Raw genomic sequence first — 25,069 nt, forward strand, 5'->3', positions numbered from 1 at the left:
TTCTAAATTGTATTTTCACCAGTTTGCCTTTGTGCATTGGTTTTGATAGAATCACAGAATGACAAGGCACAGAAGGAGGCCATTTGATCCATTAAACGCGATTCAGCGGACTAAAATCAAAGTCTGTTAATGGCGTGTTTCGTGGGCTGCTTCTCAGCGGCAAGAACACAGAGAAACATCCCGTTATTCAACCCCACAGCCATTTTTTGGCCTTGGAAGGCTGTTCCCCACTGAGGCCATGGCAAGCTGATCTCGCCAACAGGAAACGTTTCTCTCAGATCAGGGCGGCATGACGTCAGGCAGCCCCAATTCCCCCCCCCCCCCTGCCCCCTCATCCTTTCACGCTCCCTCCCCCACATTTGTGAGCCCTCCCACCTCTCCCGAGCAACCATGGGGAGGCCTTCGGGACCCCCCCCCCACACACACACACACAGTGTCAGCCTGGCACCTGGGAACACTGACACTGCCATCCTGGCATCCTGATGGTGCACCTGGCAGTGCTAGGAGGAGTTTCAGGGTGCAACCCCGTCCTGCCCTGCCCCTGAGCACACGGGGGTTTCCAATGGCCTGGGAGACCCTCTCAGGTGCCATTATGACTGGACCAGTACGAAACGGCGCTTTGACGAGGTCTCCTAGGTGCAGCCAGTGAGTCATAAAGCTCATTTAAATATTCAGATCTGGAACACGCCAGGCACACCAGGGTCGCTGAAACGCTCCCATTATTTTTCTGCGAACCCTTTGAAAGAATTGTCCAATTCATCCCACTCTGTTTTCTTTCCAACAACCCTGTCATTTTATCCCACTCAGGTTTTAATCCAATTCCCTTGTGAAACTTGCTATTGAATCTTTTTCCACCAAGACGTTCAAGCATCTTATCTCATAAAGGAAAAATTACATGGCAGGACAGCTCCAAGGCGTGGTCTGCTCCTCTTGCTCCATGTAGCGGGCTGGGGACAGTTCCAGTCCCCAGGGTCAGCATGTGTGCAGGAAGTGTCTCCAGTTACAGCCCCTGGAAGCTCGAATTTCAGAGCTGGGGCGGGGGCTGGAGACACTGTGGAGCATTGCGAGTCGGAGAGCATCATGGATAGCACGTATAGAGAGGTGGTCACACTGTAGGCTCAGGCTCCGCAGGCAGGAAGGGAATGGGTGACCACCAGATAGAGCAAGAGAGTGAGGCAGGTAGTGCAGGAATCTCCTGTGGCCATTCCCCTGCAGAACAGATATACCGCTTTGGATACTGTTGAGGGGAATGGCCTCTCAGGGGAAAACAGAAACAGCCAAACTTGTGGCACCACAGTTGGTTCTGCTGCAGAGGGAGGGGTGATAAGTGTAACAGTGCAATAGTTATAGGGGATTCAATTGTAAGGGGAATAGACAGGCGTTTCTGTGGCTGCAAACGAGACTCCAGGATGGTATATTGCCTCCCTGGAGCTAGGGTCAAGGATGTCTCGGAACGGGTACAGGACATTCTGGAGGGGGAGGGTGAACAGCCAGTGGTCGTGGTACACATCGGTACAAACGACATAGGTAAAAAAAGGGATGAGGTCCTAAAAACAGAATACAGGGAGGCCAACTCCCGATTTAAAATGGCGAATGGCAAAGGCTGAAGGGAAATTCAGCCAACACAGGCAGAAACCAGCAGGTGCAGGTTTACTGTGTATTTAACTCTGCAAAGCCCAGACAGCATCGATACCAGCAACCATCAGCATAATAGTGTAGCAGCCACCTACATACTAATGAGCAATCCCCAGGAACAATAGCAACATTTGGGACACACAAAACTAAGCCAGACTCCCCGGCGCCAGCAGGAGCCATCACAAAAAAGGTTAACGAACACCTCAAGACAGCCCATCGATCAGGGAACCGCTCCAGTATTGGAGAAATCGAACCAAGCGATTGGAACGAAGTCCAATCACTTAGAACCAGGTACAGGGTCCGCCCCGAAAGGCGGGAAGCCCCTGGGGACTATAAAGTTAAGCCCCCAAGTTCAACTCACTCTCTTCTTCCTGCCCGGGTCACCCAGCAACTTCGAACCAACCTTGACCGTGACCGGTGCAGTGACCGCCGAAAGAAGTAAGTCTCAAGTCAACGCTTGCTACGAGATAGGAGCTCCTAGCTACCAATCCGTACCAACTTCGAATCCCGCAGTCCCAGAACCTGAACGAAAGGCCATTTGTTCCCCTGACCTGGTGGGCCAGTCCGAAGTTAAGTATAGACCTGTTAGTTGTAGAATTAGACGTAGAATTTGTGCATGAGTAGCGATTACTGTGTATAATAAATGTGCTTTGATTTGAATCTTACTAATCGGTGTATTGAGTTATTGATCATTACTTGAACTTGAACCTCGTGGCGGTATCATAAAGATACCTGGCGACTCGAGAGCAAAGGTAATAAAACAGAGCAATTGAACCAACCGAAAAGTTAGCAACAGAGCTAGGAAGGAAGTTAAGAAATCAGATCTTGAAGGTAGTGATCTCAGGATTGCTACCGGTGCCACGTGCTAGTCAGAGTAGAAATGACAGGATATATAGGATGAATACGTGGCTGAAGGGATGGTGTCAGGGGGAGGGTCAGATTCCTGGGGCATTGGGACCGGTTCTGGGGGAGATGGGTCTTGTACAAACTGGACGGGTTACACCTGGGCAGGGCTGGAACTGACGTCCTATTTGCTAGAGCGGTTGGGGAGGGTTTAAACTAATGTGGCAGGGGGATGGGAAACGATGCAGGAAGTCGGAAGGTAGTAAAACAAGGGCAGAAACAAAAGGCAGTAAGGGGGAAAATGTAAGGCAGAGAAGCCATAGTCAAAAATCAAAAAGGGCGACAGTACAAGGTACAGTGACTGAGGGGAGCTCAGTTAATAGGCCCAGTAATACTAAAAGGAATAAAACGGGAAGTAAAAACATAAATGGAAATCGACGCAGCAGGTTGTTACATGAAGATATGGGTTCAACGACAAGGAAAATTAGGAGAAACGTTAAGAGGAAAAATAACTTAGGAGAGGTTACTGATCAAGATGTTAAGATTCAAAACAGAAGTATAAAAGCCAACATAAGTGTACTTTACCTGAATGCTCGTAGTAGTCGGAATAAGGTAAATGAGTTGATGGCGCAAATCATCGTGAATGACTATGATTTAGTGGCCATTACTGAAACATGGTTAAAGATTGGTCACGACTGGGAGTTAAATATCCAAGAGTATCAAACTATTCGGAAGGACAGAGTGGATGGTAAAGGAGGTGGTGTAGCTCTGTTATTTAAGGATGACATCCGGGCAATAGTAGGGGATGACATCGGTGCTATGGAGGATAAGGTTGAATCCATTTGGGTGGAAATCAGGAATAGTGACGCGAAAAAGTCACTGATAGGAGTAGTCTATAGGCCACCAAATAGTAACATTATGGTGGGGCAGGCAATAAACAAAGAAATAACTGGTGCATGTGGAAATGGTACAGCAGTTATCATGGGGAATTTTAATCTACATTTCGATTGGTTTAACCAGGTCGGTCAAGGCAGCCTTGAGGGGGAGTTTATAGAATGTATCCGCGATAGTTTCCGAGAACAGTATTTAATGGAACCTACGAGGGAACAAGCAGTCCTAGATCTGGTCTTGTGCAATGAGACAGGATTGATTAATGATCTCATAGTTAGGGATCCTCTCGGAAGGAGCGATCAAATATGGTGGAATTTAAAATACAGATGGAGGGTAAGAAGGTAAAATTAAACACCAGTGTTTTGTGCTTAAACAAAGGAGATTACAATGGGATGAGAGAAGAGATAGCTAAGGTATACTGGGAGTAAAGACTTTATGGTGAAACAGTTGAGGACCAGTTGAGAACCTTCCAAGCGATTTTTCACAGTGCTCAGCAAAGGTTTATACCAACAAAAAGCAAGGACGGTAGAAAGAGGGAAAATCAACCGTGGATATCTAAGGAAGAGTATCAAATTGAAGGAAAACGCATACAAAGTAGCAAAGATTAGTGTGAGACTAGAGGACTGGGAAATCTTTAGGGCAAGAGAAAGCTACAAAAAAAGCTGTAAAGAAGAGTAAGATAGATTATGAGAGTAAACTTGCTCAGAATATAAAAATAGGCAGTAAAAGTTTCTACAAATATATAAAACAAAAAAGAGTGGCTAAGGTAAATATTGGTCCTTTGGAGGATGAGGAGGGAGATTTAATAATGGGAGATGAGGAAATGGCTGAGGAACTGAACAGGTTTTTTGGGTCAGTCTTCACAGTGGAAGACAAAAATAACATGCCAGTGACTGATGGAAATGAGGCTATGACAGCTGAGGACCTTGAAATGATTGTTATCACTAAGGAAGTAGTGATGGGCAAGCTAATGGGGCTAAAGTTAGACAAGTCTCCTGGCCCTGATGGAATGCAGCCCAGAGTGCTAAAAGAGATGGCTAGAGAAATTGCAAATGCACTAGTGATAATTTACCAAAATTCACTAGACTCTGGGGTGGTCCTGGCGGATTGGAAATTAGCAAACATGACTCCACTGTTTAAAAAAGGAGGTATGCTAAAGCGGATAATTATAGGCCAGTTAGCTTAACTTCAGTAGTAGGGAAGGTACTGGAATCTATCATCAAGGAAGAAATAGTGAGGCATCTGGATGGAAATTCTCCCATTGGGCAGATGCAGCATGGGTTCATAAAGGGCAGATCGTGCCTAACTAATTTAGTGGAATTTTTTGAGGGCATTACCAGTGCGGTAGATAACGGGGAGCCAATGGATGTGGTATATCTGGATTTCCAGAAAGCCTTTGACAAGGTGCCACACAAAAGATTGCTGCATAAGATAAAGATGCATGGCATTAAGGGGAAAGTAGTAGCATGGATAGAGGATTGGTTAATTAATAGAAAGCAAAGAGTGGGGATTAATGGGTGTTTCTCTGGTTGGCAATCAGTAGCTAGTGGTATCCCTCAGGGTTCAGTGTTGGGCCCACAATTGTTCACAATTTACATAGATGATTTGGAGTTGGGGACCAAGTGCAATGTGTCCAAGTTTGCAGACGACACTATGATGAGTGGTAAAGCAAAAAGTACAGAGGATACCGGAAGTCTGCAGAGGGATTTGGATAAGTTAAGTGAATGGCCTAGGGTCTGGCAGATGGAATACAATGTTGACAAATGTGAGGTTATCCATTTTGGTAGGAATAATAGCAAAAGGGATTATTATTTAAATGATGAAATATTAAAACATCCCGCTGTGCAGAGAGACCTAGGTGTGCTAGTGCATGAGTCGCAAAAAGTTGGTTTACAGGAGCAACAGGTGATTAAGAAGGCAAATGGAATTTTGTCCTTCATTGCTAGAGGAATGGAGTTTAAGACTAGGGAGGTTATGCTGCAATTGTATAAGGTGTTAGTGAGGCCACACCTGGAATATTGTGTTCAGTTTTGGTCTCCTTACCCGAGAAAGGACGTACTGGCACTGGATAGTGTGCAGAGGAGATTCACTAGGTTAATCCCAGAGCTGAAGGGGTTGGATTATGAGGAGAGGTTGGGTAGACTGGCACTGTACTCATTGGAATCTAGAAGGATGCGGGGGGATCTTGTAGAAACATATAAAATTATGAAGGGAATAGATAGGATAGATCCGGGCAGGTTGTTTCCACTGGCAGGTGAAAGCAGAACTAGGGGGCATAGCCTCAAAATGAGGGGAAGTAGATTTAGGACTGAGCTTAGGAGGAACTTCTTCACCCAAAGGGTTGTGAATCTATGGAATTCCTTGCCCAGTGATGCAGTAGAGGCTCCTTCATTAAATGTTTTTGAGATAAAGATAGATCGTTTTTTGAAGAATAAAGGGATTAAGGGTTATGGTGTTCGGGCCTGAAAGTGAAGCTGAGTCCACAAAAGATCAGCCATGATCTCATTGAATGGCGGAGCAGGCTCGAGGGGCCAGATGGCCTACTCCTGCTCCTTGTTCTTATGTTCTTATGTAAAACGCATTGGAGGGAATTTTACCTCAAGTGGATTTGAAGGTGGGGTGGTATGTAAAAATGTAATGGGTGGGTAGCCTATAGCCCATAATCCCCGTACCCCACCCTGAGCTGCCTTCCATGTTGTGGTTGGCTCTCAGGCCTAATGAGGCCTTTAAGTTGCCAATTAAAGGCCACTTAAGGGCTTGTTTCCAGCACCACCATCTCAATGTAAAAGAAAGTAGGCTGTCCAATACATTCCCAATTCAGCATAAGAGACCTGGAAAAGAAGGGGGCAATCTCATTGAGGGTCCCATGTGCCCATTGGCAGCACTATTGTCCAAGATGGTACCCCGCCTTTGTGCCTCCACCCCAGCCTCTTTAACCCGACCACCCACGCCCCTCTCTCCCTCACCCTCCTCACCAGCGACCCTAATCCTTCCTGGTCCACCACCACAAACACTGGACTTACCTTCCAGCCCAGAATCTATGGCCGGGATTCTCCGTCAGCAGACGCTGAAATGAGGAAAGGCGATTGGGCAGAGAATTGGTCGTGAAGCCATAATTGAGTTTGTTGCCGGGCACCCGCCGGAATGCCATGCTCCGGTGCCTCGACAGTGGGGTCAATGTGTTCTGCTCCTCCCATACAATAAACGCCATTTATTTATCATTAGCGGGTCTGACTTGGTATCCTCCAGGGCCTCCGTGGTGCTCCGTCTCCACCGGGAGGAATTACCAACGGCGTGTTTCACTTGTGGTTGAAAAAATCGGGAAACAGGTGCCATGGCTGATAAGGGAGGGAGAGGAGGTAGGATACACAGAGGCACCACCAGAGGCTGCCGGTCCTGCTGCTGGCAGGGCTGGTTGGGAGCGTGGGTCTTCTACTAGGTCCAGAGACTGCAGCGGGGAGGTGACGGGGGTGTGCAGGGCATGAACTATGGGGTTGGGGTGACCCCCCGGTACCACGGTGTCCAGGCTTGGACTGCCATTTCTACGGCTTGCAAAGCAGCCATCTTGCTGCATGCCCACTGACCGCCCTCCATGGCCCGTGGTTGTGCAGAGAGACACTGGCCGTATGGGTGTCCCACCCTACCCCCACCCCCCCCCCACTCCACTCCCCACCCCATCACCCCCGCATTCCACCCCATCCTCCACCCCACCAACTCTCCCTGCCCCCCACAATCAGCCGCCACCCGCTGGCGGGGCTGCACACGGCCCACCTAAGCACATTGGCCCCAACAGGAGGGCGCTGGGCAGGGGGCTGTGGAGCGTACCACCGGCATGGGTAGCGCCAGCCACCAGTACCCCCGGCAGCAGGGATGGCGCCACGGCCAGAGGCCCCCCACGGTGCCGGGCACCGATGGGACCAGAGGTGCAGAGGGCAATGTTTCAGGGGGAATGGCCGGGGGTGGGGATGGGGATGGGGGAGGGGGCATGCAGGGGCAAGATCTGCAGTGCAGACCGGGTCCACTATGTAGCCTGGTGGACATGGTTGGGCACGGGGGTATGCACCATGCTAACTTGTCTGACTTCCACCCGCTACAGACAATGGACTTTGGAATTCGACCATGAATGATGGCCTTCATTCTAGTCCTGGGGGATGCACTGAGGCTGTACGAGCTGGAGCTGCTCGGGCAGAACCCTGCAGCAGCGGTGCCTGCCCCAGAGGAACAGAACGCAGCCGGTGAGGATGGGTAACCGGCCCCCAACACGCCAAGAAGGAGGCATGTGTACTGGCAGTATCTGTCATTCGAGGACTTGCCAGACCGGGCATGCCGTCGAAGGCTCTGGCTGAGCAGGGGGACAGTGCGACACATCTGCCAGATCATGGCATTGAGGGGGAATGGGATAGGCACCCGCTCCCGGTGGGCATCAAGGTGACGGTTGCCTTGAAATTCAACACCACGGGATCCTTCCAGGCGTCGAGTGGTGACCTGTCACGGATGTCTGAGACTCAGTGGGCCAGTGTACCCACGCTGTCACGGAGGCCCTATATGCCTGGTCACCACAACACATGCATTTCAATGTGGACCGAGTCCGCCAGATTCTCGGGCAGTGGATTTTGCCGTCATCGCAGAGATGTCCCAGGACCAGGGGGTGATCGACGGGATGCATGTCGCCCTACGAGCACCGATGCATGACAGGTCCGTCCTCACAAACCGAAAGGTGTTCCACTTGATGAACGTGCAGCTGGAGTGTGACCATGAGATGCACAGCACGTCTGTGCCCGATACCCGGGCAGTGTGCACCACCCCTTCATCCTGGCTTATTTGACGGTTTCTGACCTCTTCAAGGTGCACCCCCGGCTGACGGGTTGGCTCTTGAGTGACAGGGGTTATCCACTGCGGCCGTGGTTGACGCCTATACGGAGGCCACAGTGTGGCGAATGTAAAATTACTGATAATTCACCAGTGCACTGTATTATGTTATGTTATTAACCCGGTGGGCTCCACCTATGGGCCATTGTGTGGCTTCACCCACAGGGGGATATGTTGGGGCATGTATGAGCTCCGCTCATGGCTCCTCCTCTTTAGAGGAAGTATAAGAGCAGCTGACCTGCGGGGCCGCCTTCAGTATTGTACCGGTCGCAGGCAGGCACAGTTCTAAGCTGATTAAAACCACGGTTTACTTCGCCTCGTGTCTCTGAGTGAATTGATGGTCGCATCACACAGTGAACCACATCCCACTGGTACAGTACCACCTCCCTCTGGAACTGTGCCACGTCAATCAGCAACCGGTCAATGCTGCCGACTCCCTCAGCCATGGCCCGTTGTGACTGGGCAATGCTCTGGAGCGCCGCTGCATTGTCCAAGGGTCCTGGTATATACATGGCTGTGAGAAGGCAGCCCTGTCCTGGTCGAGACCACTGCCCACACAGAGAGCCCCAGGCCTTGGACATCTTAACCCATAGCCAAAATGTTCACCCCCAAAGGCCTCCACCATGGACACCGTGCGGTGTTGGCCTGGGTAGCACACATTGTCAGCACCACCTCCTGCTCCTGCAAGTGGTTGGACTCCTCCAACTACACCTGCAGGTGATGGATGCTCGCTGACACACCCTCATACAGTCCCTGGCTCTGTGACTGCATCTCCACAATCGATAGGACTGTCCGTTCCAGAAGCCCAAAACCCATCTGGACGACATTTAGTAGTCAGGCCGCCCTCAAACCGCTGTCCCCTCGGTGGTTCCTACCCCCACTTGCTGTACCGCAGCACGTGTGTAGTGCGCACCAGATAGTGCCCCAGGGCCTCATCACTAACATGTCCAACTGAGGTGAGTGTCTGGGATGGTGGAAGGTGTTGGGAAGTCAGTGTTGCCCTGGACTCATACTCCAGGGTGTCCCGGGCTGCAGGTCGAGGGCTCCCATCGCTGTCTGCATCCTCTTACTCGCTGCTATCAACTTAGGGTTGGGGTTGTGATTTGGGTTGGGGTTGGGGGCGTGGAACACCAGAGGGCCCTGCCACCTCACCAGGGGATACTGCAAAACATGATGCATGATTGGATCGCAGGTTAGGGTGCAGGTGGTGGAGGTGGTGGAGTGGGTGTTGGGGTGGCGGTGGACTGGTGGTGGTGGTGGTGGAGGGGGAGTGTGGGGGTGGTTGTTGGGGTGGCGACCCACATGCCATGGGAAACCGCAACTCAGCAATGTCTCACTTGCTGCCCGATGTCAACCTCCGCCGGTGACTGCCCTCTCTCCAGGCCCACCGATCCGGTCCAGTGGCCACTGCTCTGCTGTGATGAGGGGCCACTGGTCCGGTGGTCTCCCTCCAGTCTTTCTATCTCCCAGCGGTTGTGAGCTGCCTTCTCCTGCGGAGGTAAGGGCGACAGACAATGAAAGTGTTTGGCAGTCGAATGCATGCAGCACACTGGGTGGGTAGCTGTTGGCCTTTGCGGCGAGGACATCCGGCTATGGCAGCTGCTATGGGTGTTGGCAGGTGGTGCAAGGTAGGAGTTTGGTCGCCCTCCAGGTGGGTGGGGAGGAATGGGGTTACGGATGTTTTAGACAGGGTTGGTGCCCGGGGCATAGTGCTGCCTACTCACCCTGGCAGCCCTGATGAGGTTGTACAGTTTTTTTCCTGCACTGCTGGCCGGTCCTGGCGGCGTTGCCAATGCAGCTCACAACCTCTGCCACTCAACGGTTTGTGACTTGGTCCAGGATCAGCGTCAATTTTGCTGTCACAGAAGTCCACCATTTTGTCCCGGTTTCAACACTTTGGGCTGGATTCTCCCGGCGGGGGGGTCGGAGAATCCCGCCCCCTTTTCCTGAGGGGTGGAATTCCCGCCCTCAGCTTGTTAAGGCCTCCGCCAGCGTATTATCACCACGGGGCAGCCCTTTTTAAAGTCAGCGGCCTAACGGCTGGGGTGGCGAGCAACGTGCCCCACCCTGTAAAATTCACACCATTGTGCAAAAAAAAAAGCCTTGACAGGGAGGATGGAGGGAGCATGTTTCCTCTTGTGGAAGAATCAATAACTAGGGGTCACTGTTTAATAACAAGGGGTCGCCCAGTTAATATGGAAATGAGGCAAAATGTTTTCATTCGGAAGGTTGTGAGTCTTTGGAACTCTCTCCCCAAAAAGGTGGCAGAAGCAGAGTCTTTGATCAGCCATTATCTTATTAAATGGTGGAACAGGCTTGAGGGGCCGAATGGCTGACTTCTGTTTTTTGTTCGTATGCCGTTAACAGACCTGACACTGGGCTGCATTTGGGGCATAGAAACAGGACTCGGTCATTCAGGCCCTTAAGCCCATTCCGCCATTCAATTAGATCATTGTTTATCTATATCTGAACTGCATTTACCCACCTTGGTCCATTACCTAAGAAAGATTTAACAATCTCAGTCTTGCAACCTTTAATTGAATAGCAATTAATGTTATTCAATTTAAAATTGCAAAACAGAAATTGCTGCATGGATTACTGCCTTTTCCTTCCTATTTTAAATTGCGCAAGTGAGATTTGAACTCATGTTTTTTGGATTCATCGGTCAAAGTCTCTGAACGAATAGCACAGCAACCTTACCAGCATGTTACCATACCCTCCAGATCTCTGGCTTCTCATTCCTGAAACTTGTCTGAATTCCAGGTTAGATTATCGTCAGGTCTGGCTGTGATTTCCCTTCCATTAAGCATGGGCTGTAAACATTCACCATGTACACACGCATTTGAAGTTAGTGTTACCTGGTAGTGTACTGATCTCCATAGATCCTGACAGTGAAGATAGAAGGCCATTCGATCCATCATGTCTGCACCGACCCTGCAAAAGAGTCTGCATAAACCCTCCTAGGTCCCACTGTCCTCATCTGCCCGACCTCCGTAACCTAAGTTGCACATCTTTGGACACTAAGGGGTAATTTAGCATGGCCAATCCATCAAACCTGCACATCTTTAGACTGTGGGAGGAAACCAGGCACAAAGTGGTAGTGAGCCACCTTCTAGAACCACGACAATCCATGTGGTGTAGGTACACACCCACAGTAGGGGCTGTTTAGCACAGGGCTAAATCACTGGCTTTGAAAGCAGACCAAGGCAGGCCAGCAGCACGGTTCAATTCCCATAACAGCCTCCCCGAACAGGTGCCGGAATGTGGCGACTAGGGGCTTTTCACAGTAACTTCATTTGAAGCCTACTTGTGACAATGATCGATTTTCATTTCATTTCAGTACTGTTTGAGAGGGAGTTCCAACAGTTTGACCCACCGACAATGAAGGAACAGAAAAATCATTCCAGGTCAGGATGGGGTGTGGCTTGGAGGGGAACCTGCCGGTGGAGTTCTCATGCATCTGCTGCCCTTGTCCTTCTTGGTGGTAGAGGTTGCGGGTTTGGAAGGTGCTGTCGAGGGAGCCTTGGTAAGTTGCTGCAGTGCATCTTGAAAATGGTACACACGGCTGCCGCTGTGTGTCGGTGGTGGAGGAAGTGGATGTTGGACGTGATGGATGAGGTGCCAATTATGTGGGCTGCTTGAGTGGTGTTGGGGCTGCATTCATCCAGGCAGGGGGAGAGTATTCCGTCACACTCCCAACGGTGGGCAAGCTTTGGGTAATCAGGAGGTATTTGTTCTCAGGACGTGGGCAGTCCTAGTACCCCTGGAAGGGTGATGGTGAACTGCACCCCTCCCCAGCTTCTTGAACTGCCACAGTCCATATGCTCCGAGAGTATTGTCAGGTCGGGAGTTCTAGGATTTTGATACAATAATGATAAAGAGCGGGTGATACATGTCCACCCCAGGATGGTTTGTGACTTGGAGGGGACTGGGAGGTGATGGTGTTGCAGCATCATGAAGCCTTAGCAGTAGCCCCGGCACATGGGGGCACTGCTGAGGAGTAAAAGGGAACCTCTGGCCTACAGCAGAAAAATATTTTAAAAATTTGCGGGGCTGGGGATGGCAGGGGAAAATTCCTCTGGGGAAGTCACTGGGAACACGGACAATGCCTCTCCTGCTCACGGCCGACTCTGGCCCAAGGAGCCTTTTCTCTCAAGCTTCATAGGATTTACAGTGCTGGAAGGTGGCCATTCGACCCATCGGGTCTACACCTCACTTGGAATGAGCACCCTACTTAATTAAGCCCAGGCCTCCACCCTCTCTCCATAATCCAGTAACCCATCCTAACCTTTTTTGGACACTAAGGGGCAATTTATCCTGGCCAATCCACCTAACCTGCACATCTTTGGACTGTGGGAGGAAACCGGAGCACCCGGAGGAAACCCACGCAGACACGGGGAGAACGTGCAAACTCCACACAGTCACCTGAGGCTGTAATTGAACCTGAGCTATGAGGCAGCAATACTAACCACTTTGCCACCATGCTGCCTCTGAGAGTTCGCCTCCCTGCAGCTGGCAGCTTCCCCACATGGCACCCAACCGCCCCATTGGCAAAATGCCAATGGCAATGGAAAATGGCCCCGAATTGTATATACATTTTAGCAGCCTCTCTGCCTCTCAGCCCAGCTTTCAGGAGCTGACGATTCACCCTCTCCCTCATCCCCCTCAGATGCTGCTTGATCTGCTGACTACTTCCAGCATTTTCTCTTTTTCTTCCTTGGATCGAACAGATGTCTTCCATATCTGAGCAAAGCTCCTGCTCGAGCGAAACGAGACCGGTGAATAGCGGAAAAAAACAAAAACGAGAACCGCGCCAGGCGCCAACAGCCTGCAATGCAACTGACCTGCGCTCGAGAAACCAATTACCACCACTTAAGCCCTATTTTACCGCAATTAACAGGGACTGACCCCATATCCAATGGCCTCCCGTGATTCTTCAGCCTTCCCAGAAAGTGGTCACGCTGGTGCCGATTAGTATTCCATTTGAAAAATGTTAAACTGGTGGAAGGGCTTCTGTGGGAGCTGAGGAGGTGAGTAGCCATCTTTGCTCACAGGCAAAGAGCCCGGGGGTGCAGGGGTTGCCACCCCAGTGCTCGGTGGGGACTGGGTGTCACTCGAATGGGGGGGGGGGGCCGTCATGCGAGGGGGTGTAGGTGGTAGAGTTAGGATGCTTCACCTTCCTAACTCTACCACTACGTCTAGATGTGTCCCCAGGATGCACATCTGAGGTGGAGGCAGTCAGCTGCTTACCTCGTCCTGTGGCCTTCGATGCCCCTGGTGGGCACCCTCTGGGGGCTCTGGGGCTGGAGAGCCTGGCTCACTTGTCGACGGCACATGCACAGCCGTGCCTCCCTGTCCCATGTGCTGACCTTGTGACACGGCCTCATCAGAGGGGTGGGACTCGGGGGAACTGGTGGCCACCATCCCCACTCCATGGGACAGGTCCGGGTTGGCACCCAGTTGCTTCTCCCCCGGCTCGGTGCCATAGGGCCCACTCACCCACACTCTGGTTGTGGACATGTCCCCTCAAAACGGAGGGCAGCTGGTTCGAACCATAGCTGCCCCTGCATCATCTGGCTCAGCCAGCCTTGGCGGCTCCCCATGATCTGCACCAAGGTGTTGACACCCTCATCGATGCTCCTCAGTGACTGGGGCATGCTCTGCAGTGCCTCGGCAATGCCAGCCTGCAACTGGGACAAGCTCCGCAGCGCCTTGGACATTCCCATCTGAGAGCGGGACATGTCCCGCAGAACCGCATCAAGGTTGGCCTGGTACTGGGTGACATCCCCCAGCGAGGCGAACATTCCATTGAGACCCTCAACCATGGCCGTCACCGACTGAGTGACGCTTGGACACCTTCACTAATGGTGCCGACGTCGTGCATCAGGCTCTCCACTGCGGTCGTCATACTAGCAGTGCTGGCCTTGGTGCCACGCATTGCCGGCGACATCTCCTGCTCCAGTAGCCTCTGGGACTCCTACAATCGACTATGGACCTGGCTGGAGTGTCGCTGACATCTCCCTCTGAATGTCCCGGCCGCATTCTAACGTCTCCATCAGTTCCGGGTAACCCTGTTCCAGAGGCTCAGCATCAGGCTGGGACCCAGCTGGGTCCTGGGATCCAGCAGCTCTCTGACTGCTGTCTCGCCTGGGGGTTCCTGCCTCCACCTGATGTACATCAGCAGCAGTGTGGTGCTCATCAGATTGCACCCCAGAAGCCTGTCCACTAACACCTCCGACCGAGGTGTGTGTATCTGTGCTGGTGGAGAGGGGGAAGACAGCATCCACTTCTGAGGTGTTCTCCTGGGAGGCTGGGGAGGGGGCCATCCAGGATGTTCCGGCGCTGTCGGCTGGAGGACCTGCGGAAGAATGGACATGTGGTCAGTGGGAGGGAAGGGTCAGTCAGTAAGGCAATCACTGACAGGTCCTCCGGGTGGGTACTCACCTCTGCAGCGTCCGCCAGCCTTCGCATTGATGACCGCTCTGTTCTCGGTCATCCCTCGTCACCTCCAGAGCCCATTCATCAAAGGTGGATAGAATTTGTATGTCTGGCACCCCTCTGTCCATCTGGGCCCTCTCCTGGCGATTGTGGGAGAGCCTGTCCTGCGGAGACACAGAGAGGGTATCGTCAGCTGCACACGTGGTGCATAGTGGTGGGATGGGGGGGGGGGTGAAGGAAGGGCTTGGAGTGGGGGGAAAGGTTGAAGGGAGAGGGGGGTGAAGGGAGGATTGGGGGCCTCATGGAGGGTTGGATGCTCCCGTGGGGCCAGAAAGGTCTCGGGGGGTGGTGGTGTTGGTGTCAACTCACCCGTGCTGCCCGGTGTAGGTCATTGACCTACTTATGGCACTGGAGGCCAGTCCTCCTGGTCACACTCCCCGAGCTCATGGCCGCCTCCTCCTCGTCGCACTGGCTACCCTCTGACTGACCCTCCGAGACCCTCAGGGGAACAGGACATCCCTCCTGGCCTCCACCCAGTTGAGAGCCTCCCCATCGCCAAATCTTGGGGCCATGGCTGCGAGCTGAGTGGGGTTGGCTGGGCAAGAGCTGTTTATGTGCTGCTCCACCTTGTTAGCGGGGGATGGCGAGCGCGGTCCCGACGAATCAGCTGGCGAGCCTTAATTTGCGGTAAAATGCCCGTGAGGCCCCGTTAAGTGGACCAATTAACGTTGAATTGCGTTGCCGGCCTTGCTGGGCCGAGCACCAGGAAGCTCACGGCAATTCCCGCTCGCTACCACACTTAGAATCCTTCCGGAGAATCGTGCCCATAGTTTCCTTACCGCCTCCCAGGTGCTGGGGACAAACTTATTTTCATTCTCTTTTCCTTCAGCTGTTTTTCACGTTTAAATTGAGTGATTGCTGCTTCTTTCACAATCAGAAAGTATTATGACCAGCAATTTATTTCTTTAACCTGTGGAACTGGTTTTCTGCACAATGCCGATTCCAGCCACGTGCAGCAAAGAATGCGGAATCCATTGCAACCCAGAGGCGTTGTTGAAACCAAAGTAAGCTAACTCAGTCAGCTCATTAAAACAATGTATGCTTTCTACTGTCTTGAGGTCTGACAGAACTTCCTGCACAACACAACCTGCACCCAGAGTCCATCCTATCCAACAATTCCCTGTTGATTCCTTGTGATTACTTCTTGGTTGTGGTCTGTGGTCAATTAATCCAACAAAAAAGATATAGCACTTAACTGGGGCAGCACGGTAGCATTGTGGATAGCACAACTGCTTCACAGCTCCAGGGTCCCAGGTTCGATTCCGGCTTGGGTCACTGTCTGTGCGGAGTCTGTGACTACAGGAAAGGCGGTGAGGCAGTTGCGGAGGGCCTGAGGGGCATTTTATGAGTATGGTGAGAAGGTGAGTAGGATGCTGGCCCATCAGTTGAGGAAGCAAGCAGCAACAAGGGAGATTGTTTGGGTGAGGGACGAGGGGGGTAACGTGGTGATGGACCTGGAGGGGGTGAATGGGGCACTTGAGGCCTTTTATCGGAGGCTGTATGAGGTGGAGCCCCTGATGTGGCGGTTCCTGGATGGGTTGGAGTTCCCCAAAGGTGGATGGGGAGCATGTTCAGAGCCTGCGGGCCCCGATTGGGCTGAAGGAGGGGATGGTTGGCATGGGTGCAACACAGGCAGGGAAGGCCCAAGGGCAAGGCAGGTTCCTGGTAGAGTTTTATAAAAGGTTTGGGGCAGAGCTGGGGCCATTGCTGGTGAGGACGTATAATGAGGTGAGGGAGAGGGGAGAACTCCCCCCTACATTGTCGCTAACTTCCATCTCACTGATTTTAAAGAAGGATAAGGACCCGGAACAGTGGGGGTCGTACCACCCAATATTGTTATTGAATGCAATACCAAGCTGTTGGCGAAGGTGCTTGCATCGCGGATTGGGGACAGTGTGCCGGGGGTGAAAGGGAAGGATCAGACGGGTTTTGTGAAGGGAAGGCAGTTGTCGGCGAATGTGCGGAAGTTACTTAATGTGATTATGATACCCTTGGAGGGGCATGAGGTAGAGGTGGCGATGGACGCGGAGAAGGTTTTTGATTGGGTGGAGTGGACATATTTGTTTGAGGTGCTGGAGCGGTTTGAGTTTGGGCGGGGGTTTGAGTTTGGACGGGGGTTTGAGTTTGGACGGGGGGTTGAGTTTGGGCGGGGGTTTGTGGATTGGGTCCGACTGCTATATAAGGCACTGGTGGCGTGTGTACAGATGAACTGAGTGAGCTTGGCGTACTTTGGGCTACATCGCTGGATGAGGCAGGGATGCACACTCTCCCTGATGCTTTTTGCCTTGGCGATAGAGCAGTTAGCAATGGTGCTTAGGCCACTGAGCAATTGGAGTGAGATTGATCGCGCGAGGGGATGCCAATCACAGGATGTAGCTGTATGCCGATGACTTATTATATATTCCGGACTCGATGGACAGCACTGGGGGTATTATGGTGATCTTGGGGGAATTGGGCCGGTTTTCAGAATATAAATTGAATATGGGAAAGAGTGAAATGTTCCCAATCAGTGCCAGAGGGCAGGAAAGGAGATTACAGAAGTTACCGTTCAGGGTGGTGGAGACGAGCTTCAGGTACCTAGGTATTCAAATGGTGAGGAGCTGAGCCCAGCTGCATAGATTGAACTTGGCTCGATTGGTGGAGGGAATGAAGGTGGATTTTAAGAGGAAGGACATTATTGTCACAAGTAGGCTTACATTAAAACTGCAATGAAGTTACTGTGAAAAGCCCCTAGTCGCCACATTCCGGCGCCTGTTCGGGTACACAGAGGGAGAATTCAGAATGTCCAAATTACCTAACAGCACATCTTTCGGGACTTGTGGGAGGAAACCGGAGCACCCGGAGGAATCCCACACAGACATGGGGAGAACATGCAGACTCCGCACAGACAGTGACCCAAGTGGGAATTGAACTTGGGACCCTGGAGCTGTGAAGCAACAGTGCTACCCACTGTGCTACCGTGCTGCCCATTTGCCGTTGTTGCTGACTGGCCAGGTGCAGCCAGTGAACATGACAGGGCTGCCTAGGTTTCTGTTTCAGAACCGCCCCATCTTTGTCCCTAAGGTCTTTTAGGAAAGTCAATGGGCTGATCTCAGGGTTTGTGTCGGCGGAGAAGGTTCCGCGGGCATGGCAGACTTTTCTGGAACAGTGGCGGGGGTTTGGGGGGGGGGGGGGGGTGGATGGCGGAGCTTGCATTGCCCAATTTGATAAATTATTACAGGCCGGCAAATATAGCGATGGTGATGAAAAGTTGGCCTGGGGACGGCTGGAGGTGGCGTTGTGTGGAGGAACAAGTTTGAGAGCTTTCTTGTCGCCTTTGCCGTTCTCGTTGGCTAGGTACTCCATGAGCCCAGTGCTGGTATCGGCGTCAAAGGTGTGGGGTCAGTGTAGGCAGCACTTTTGGTTGGAGGGTGTGTCCTTGTGGGCGCCGATCTGCGACAACCATAGGTTTGTGCCGGCGAGGCAGAATGCGAGTCCGGGGGTGGCGGCAGGTGGGGATTGAGTATTTCTGGGACTTGTTTATAGGGGGCAAATTTGCGTGGCTGGAGGGGTTGGAGGAATTGTATGAGTTGCCCAAGGGGAATGGGTTTAGGTACCTGCAGGTGAGGGATTTTGTGAGGAGAGAGGTGCCATCCTTCCTGGGGCTGCCACCTCTGGTGTTGCAGGACAAGCTGTTGTTGGAGGGTGAGATAGGGGAGGGGAAGGTGTCAGATATTTATAAAGAACTGGTGGCGAGGGAGAGAGTCCCTGTGGAGGATATTAAGCGCAAATGGGAGGAGGAAATGGGAGGGGAATGGGGACCAGGATGTGGGCAGAGGCCTTGCGGAGGGCCTTGTCATGTGCGAGGTTAAGCCTCATCCAGCTTATTTGACGGTGGCGAGGATGATCAGGTTCTTTGCAGGGGTGGAGGATAGGTGTGGGCGGTGTTTGTTGGTGGGGGGGGGGGGGTGGGGGGGGGGAGAGCCACGATTCACATCCACATGTTCTGGTGTGTCCAAGACCGAGGGAGTTCTGGCAGGGGTTCTCGGACGTGATGTCTGAGGTGCTGGGTGTGAGGATGGTCCCGAGTCCGGAGATGGCGATATTTGGGGTGTCGGAAGACCTGGGAGTCCAGGGGGTGAGAGAGGCCGATGGATTGGCTTTTGCCTCCCTGATAACCCGGAGATGGGTTTTGTTGTGTTGGAGGGATCGGAGCTGCCAAAAGCGGGAGTGTGGGTGAGTGACCTGGCCAAATTCCTGAGACTGGAGAAGGTCAAGTTCGATCTGTGGGGGTCGGTAGAGGGGTTCGCCCGGAGGTGGAAACGATCAGTAACTACTAAAACGAGGTTGTAGCACAACTGAAGGCTTTAATAGACTAGAACTGTTCCCCAGCAGCTCAGGTACAGGATGAGGGCTGCTGGGACGGCACTGATTCTTATACCCCGCCTATCAGGGCGGAGCTACATACTATACAGCCAATGGCAACCAATGGAACTTCAGCCTCTCGGGTACTGCAATATCTGATAATACCACATTCACCACCTGTTAAAAAGGAGTCCGGCGGGGGTGGTGGCCAGCGGCTACACCTGTATTCAACATGGTATGATCAGATATGGAGGTACCGTGATACCTCCTTACAGTGTTTAGTATTTACAGTTACAGATCGGTTAAACTGAAGCAATCAGTCGGTCAGGTGCCCTGGTCGCCCTCTGGGATCGTCTGAGCCTCGGTGGTGATTCCGGTGGGGGTCCAGGGGTCTGTTACTCCGGGAGCGTGGCTTCGGCCTCCCTGGCAGCTTCGTCACCCCCAGACGGCGCTGGTGGGGAAAACAGTTGACCTGGGAGAGGGGCGCATGTAGGGGGCGTCGGTGGTTGGGAGGGCCCAGGCAGGGGCGGCGGGAGGACTGACCCTCCTGTGAGGTGCTGTGGAGGGGGGGGGGTGGGGGTGGTGGTTGGGGTGCGCGTGGGGTTCTGGCGCGCGCCAGGTCCCGTAGGGAGACCGTATCTTGTCGGCCGTCAGGGAACGCCACGTAGGAATACTGGGGGTTAGCGTGCAGCAGATGGACCACATCGACCAACGGGTCCGCCTTGTGCGCCCGCACGTGTTTTCGGAGCAGGATGGGTCCGGGTGTTGCTAGCCAGGTCGAGAGCGCGGTCCCGGAGGAGGACTTCCTGGGGAAGACAAGGACATGTTCGTGAGGTGTCTGATTGGTGGCCATACAGAGTAGTGACCGGATGGAGTGGAGGGCCTCCTGGAGGACTTCCTGCCAGCGGGAGACTGGGAGATTCCTGGACCGTAGGTCCAGTAGGACGGTCTTCCAGACCGTTCCGTTCTCCCTCTCTACCTGCCCGTTTCCCCGGTGGTTGCAACTGGTCGTCCTGCTTGAGGCAATGCCCTTGCTGAGCAGGAATTGACGCAGTTCGTCGCTCATAAAGGAGGACCTCCTATCACTGTGTATGAACGCAGGGAAACCGAACAGTGCAAAGATGCTATGGAGGGCCTTGATGATGGTGGTTGCGGTCATGTCTGGGCAGGGGATGGCGAATGGGAACCGGGAGTACTCGTTAACCACGTTCAGGAAGTACGTGTTGCGGTCGGTGGAGGGGAGGGGGCCTTTGAAGTCCATGCTGAGGCGCTCTTGGGTACTGCAATACCTGATAATACCACACCGTGTAAGGTGATATTCGGACATAAGGCCAGAATCGTGGTCAAAGTGGTAAGTTGGAAGGAGGAACTTAAAAGATAGAGAGTTAGAGAGGTGGAGAGGCTAGGGGAGGGAATTCCACAGTCTACAACAAAGGCAACTGAAGGCACTGCTGCCAATGGTCACGCAGTGAAAATTGGGAATGTTTAAAGGCCAAAATTAGAGGAATGCAGAGATCTTGTAGGGTGTAGGAGGGGCGATGCCATGGAGAGATTTGAGAAGAAGGCTCAGCATTTCAAAATCAGGGCATTGCCAGACCAGGAGTCAATGTTGGTCAACGGGCAAAGGGGTGAGCATGACTTGGTGCAAGGTAGGGTATGGACAGCAGAGTATTGGATGACCTGTAATGTAAGAAGGGTTGAGAAGTAGATCAGGAGTGCAAGCCCCATCGTGCTTTACAGATCATGGGCTGGATTCTCCGCACCCTGACGCTGAAATTGCGTTCGGCGACAGGGCGGAGAATCGGCTTTCCCGCACAAAATCAGGACCGCCGCCGGTTTCGCAATTCTCAGCCCCCCCCCCCCCCCCCTGAAAATCGACGTACGCATGGAGAACACCGTGCCGAGTATCCACCGCCTCAGGCCATTGCCTGAGGCCCGCCCCACGATTCTCCGTCCCCGACCGGCCGAATTCCTGACGGCATGGTTCTAACATGGTGCCACCGTCGATGATACTCGCGTGGCGACTGCGGACTCAGTCCGGGGTGGCCACAGTCGGGGGAGGGCCGATCGGAGGGCTGGGGGAGCTTCATTCGGGACTGGGGGCTATGTGTGTGGGCGGTCCGGGGCAGACGAGCAGACGATCGAGGACACTATTTCGGCAGACCAGGTCCGCGGGCTGAGTCCGCCATGGAGCACGGCGCGGCCGCAGCCTCTGACCCAGAAGTGCGGGGGGGCCGTATCGGCAGCTAAAGCTGCGAGCTCCATGACAGTTGCCTGCTAGCCCCCAGCAATCGGGAAATCTGTGGCCTTTTGACGCCAGTTTTCCTGGTGTAAAAGACCACAGTTTTCACGATGGCGTGGGGACATAGTCCCAAAAACGAAGAATCCAGCCCCTTGTTTTAGTGATGGTGGCTGATCGAGAAATATTGTCCAGGACACCAGAGAGAACTCCCCTGCTCTTCCAAACAGTATCGTGGGACTGTTTACATCACCTGAGATGGCAGACAGGTGCTGAGATCTTCTGGCCCCGCCCACTGTTGAGATCCTCCAGTGTCCCGCCAAAACCCAATAGACCTTTGGCTGTCCCACTGCATCCCCCACAGCAGGTCCGAACATGGTGGCACCGGAAAATTCCGGCAAGAATCTTGGTTTAAAGTCTCGCTCGAAAAGCAGCATTCTGGCTGGGGGAATGCGGGTGTGGGATGGAGGTTGAGACGGTATAATGGAGAATGTGAGGGAGGGAGAGGGCGACAGAGGAAAGAAGGAGTGAGGTGAGACGTTCCACCATTTGCTGGGGATGGGTCCTGAGGTGGCGCGATGAGTCGGGAAAGTATATTTGCCGTGTAAGAGGAACTAAGGCGGAAGGAAAGTGACTGGAAACGAATGAGACCTATTTACGTGGCCCTCACCAACTTACCAGGTGTTGAGGGTCAGACTCAGCTATACGGAACTGGATTAATGGCCAACCCTACCACTCGCTAAAACAACATGTTCTCCTTTGTTTATCTCCCTCTGTCCTCAGACAACCTCCCGTGACTGTACTGAGCACTTAGAGCTCTGTGTTTACATCTGTTCCCCAGGTTTCAGTCCCTTGACAGCTAGCCAAAGGCAATTCCCTTTCCCCACACCATCATCGCTACCACTACCATCACCACGCCCCAAGCCTGCAGCCAAACTTTGCGTACTTGTTGACATTTGAGAGTAAAAAAAAAGCTCCAGCTTCTGCCAGTCGTAAAATCAACAGAGTGTAAATCTCAGAGTAGCTGAGATCAGCAGAAGGCTGCTGGGGGCAGGGGGAGGTCAAGGCCGCAGTTAAAAGGAGTTGAAAATATTATTTGTTTCACTTCAAAAACAGGGCTTCGCGATTCAGCCAATTCACTTCTCCGAACCCAGGGGACTGACCCGTCAGCTGGTTTGAATTTATTTGTGCTGGGTTTAAAAATAATGTTCTCCAACAAGAAGTTCCCGGTCACGCAGTAATTAATAGATAGTCTCGATCTCCAATATCTCTCCCCACCCCCCTCTCCCCACACCTCTGTCTCATTCACTGTCTGATAGACTCTGAGGGAATTGAGCAGGAATCCCTACAGTGCAGAAGGAGGCCATTCGGCCCATCGAGTCTACACCGATCCTCAGAAAGCGCACCTTACCTATGCCCACTCCCCTGCCCTATTTCTCTTTTCCCATAACCCTACTTTACCATTGGACATTAAGCGACAATTTAGACTGGCAAGTTTACCAAACCTGCATATCTTTAGACTGTGGGAGGGCAGAATTGTGGTGCAGTGATTAGCACTGCTACCTCACGGTGCCGAGGACCTGGATTCAATCCCATCTCCGGGTCACTGTCCGTGTGGAGTTTGCACATTCTCCCCATATCTGCGTGGGTCTTACCCCCACAACCCATAGATGCGCAGGGTAGGTGGATTGGCCACGCTAAATAGCCCCTTAATTGGAAAAAAATAATTGGATACACTAAAAAAAATTTTTTTAAATCTTTCAACTGTGAAATGAAATGAAAATCGCTTATTGTCACAAGTAGGCTTCAAATGAAGTTACTGTGAAAAGCCCCTAGTCGCCACATTCCGGCGCCTGTTCGGGGAGGCTGTTACGGGAGGAAACCCACACAGACAGTCACTCAAGGCAGCAGTGCTAACCACTGTTCCACCCTAAGAGTCCAGGGTGTACGGCCTATAATAAGCAGGTCGGAAAGACATTTTGCTGCTTAACATTGCATCTCCTTCTCTCCCGATTAACCTCTTCTTTTGCATGTTCCCTACTTCCCTCGGTCTCTGCCCTCTTCCGTTGCACTCTCCCTGCCTCTCCCAGCCATCTCCTCTCTCACACTCTGCCTCCCTCTACTACACATTCCCTCTCTATCTCTCTCTCACAGACATACACTCGACAATTGCTTCCACACTCTCTCAAACAACAAAGAACAACAAAAAGTACAGCACAGGAACAGGCCCTTCGGCCCTCCAAGCCTGCGCCGATCATGCTGCCCGTGCAAACTAAAATCTTCTACACTTCCGGGGTCCGTATCCCTCTATTCCCATCCTATTCATGTATTTGGCAAGATGCCCCTTAAACGTTACTATCGTCCTTGCTTCCACCACCTCCTCCAGCAGCTAGTTCCAGGCACCCACTACCCTCTGTGTAAAAAACTTACCTCGTACACGGGGAGAAAGTGCAAACTCCACACGGACAGTGACCCAGGGCTGAGATCAAATATGGGCCTCGGCGCTGTGAGGCAGCAGTGCTAACCACTGTGTCATCTCCTCTAAACCTTGCCCCTCGCACCTTAAACCAATGCCCCCTTGTAATTGGCCCTTCTACCCTGGGAAAAAGCCTCTGACTATCCACTCTGCCTATGCCCCTCATAATCTTGTAAACCTCTATCAGGTCGCCCCTCAACCTCCTTCGTTCCAGTGAGAACAAACCAAGTTTATTCAACCTCTCCTCATAGCTAATGCCCTCCATACCAGGCAACATCCTGGTAAATCTCTTCTGCACCCTCTCTAAAGCCTCCACATCCTTCTGGAAGTGTGGCGACCAGAATTGAACACTATTAAGTGTGGCCTAAGATTCTATACAGCTGCAACATGACTTGCCAATTTTTGTACTCAATGCCCCGACCAATGAAGGCAGGCATGCCGTCTGCCTTCTTGACTACCTTCTCCACCTGTGTTGCCACTTTCAGTGACCTTTGGCCTGTACATCAAGATCTCTCTGACTGTCAATACTTTTGAGGGTTCTACCATTCACTATATATTCCCTACCTGCATTAGACCTTTCAAAATGCATTACCTCACATTTGTCCGGATTAAACTCCATCGGTATCTCTCCGCCCAAGTCTCCAAACGATCTAAATCCTGCTGTATCCTCTGACAGTCTTCATCGCTATCCGCAATTCTACCAACCTTTGTGTCGTCCGCAAACTTACTAATCAGACCAGTTACATTTTCCTCCAAATCATTTATATATACTACAAACAGCAAAGGTCCCAGCACTGATCCCTGTGGAACACCACTCGTCACAGCCCTCCAACCAGAAAAGCACCCTTCCATTGCTACTCTTTGCCTTCTATGACCTAGCCAGTTCTGTATCCACCTTGCCAGCTCACCTCTGATCCCGTGTGACTTCACCTTTTGTACCAGTCTGCCATGAGGGACCTTGTCAAAGGCCTTACTGAAGTCCATTTAGACAACACCCACTGCCCTACCTACATCAATCACCTTTGTGCACCCCTCAAAAACTCTATCAAGTTAGTGAGACACGACCTCCCCTTCACAAAACCGTGCTGCCTCTCGCTAATACGACCACTTGCTTCCAAATGGGAGTAGATCCTGCCTCAAAGAATTCTCTCCAGTAATTTCCCTACCACTGACGTAAGGCTCACCGGCCTGTAGTTCCCTGGATTATCCTTGCTACCCTTCTTAAACAAAGGAACAACATTGGCTATTCTCCAGTCCTCCGGGACATCACCTGA

This window comes from Scyliorhinus torazame, chromosome 2, assembly GCF_047496885.1.
Source record: "Scyliorhinus torazame isolate Kashiwa2021f chromosome 2, sScyTor2.1, whole genome shotgun sequence".
Taxonomy (NCBI): Eukaryota; Metazoa; Chordata; class Chondrichthyes; order Carcharhiniformes; family Scyliorhinidae; genus Scyliorhinus; species Scyliorhinus torazame.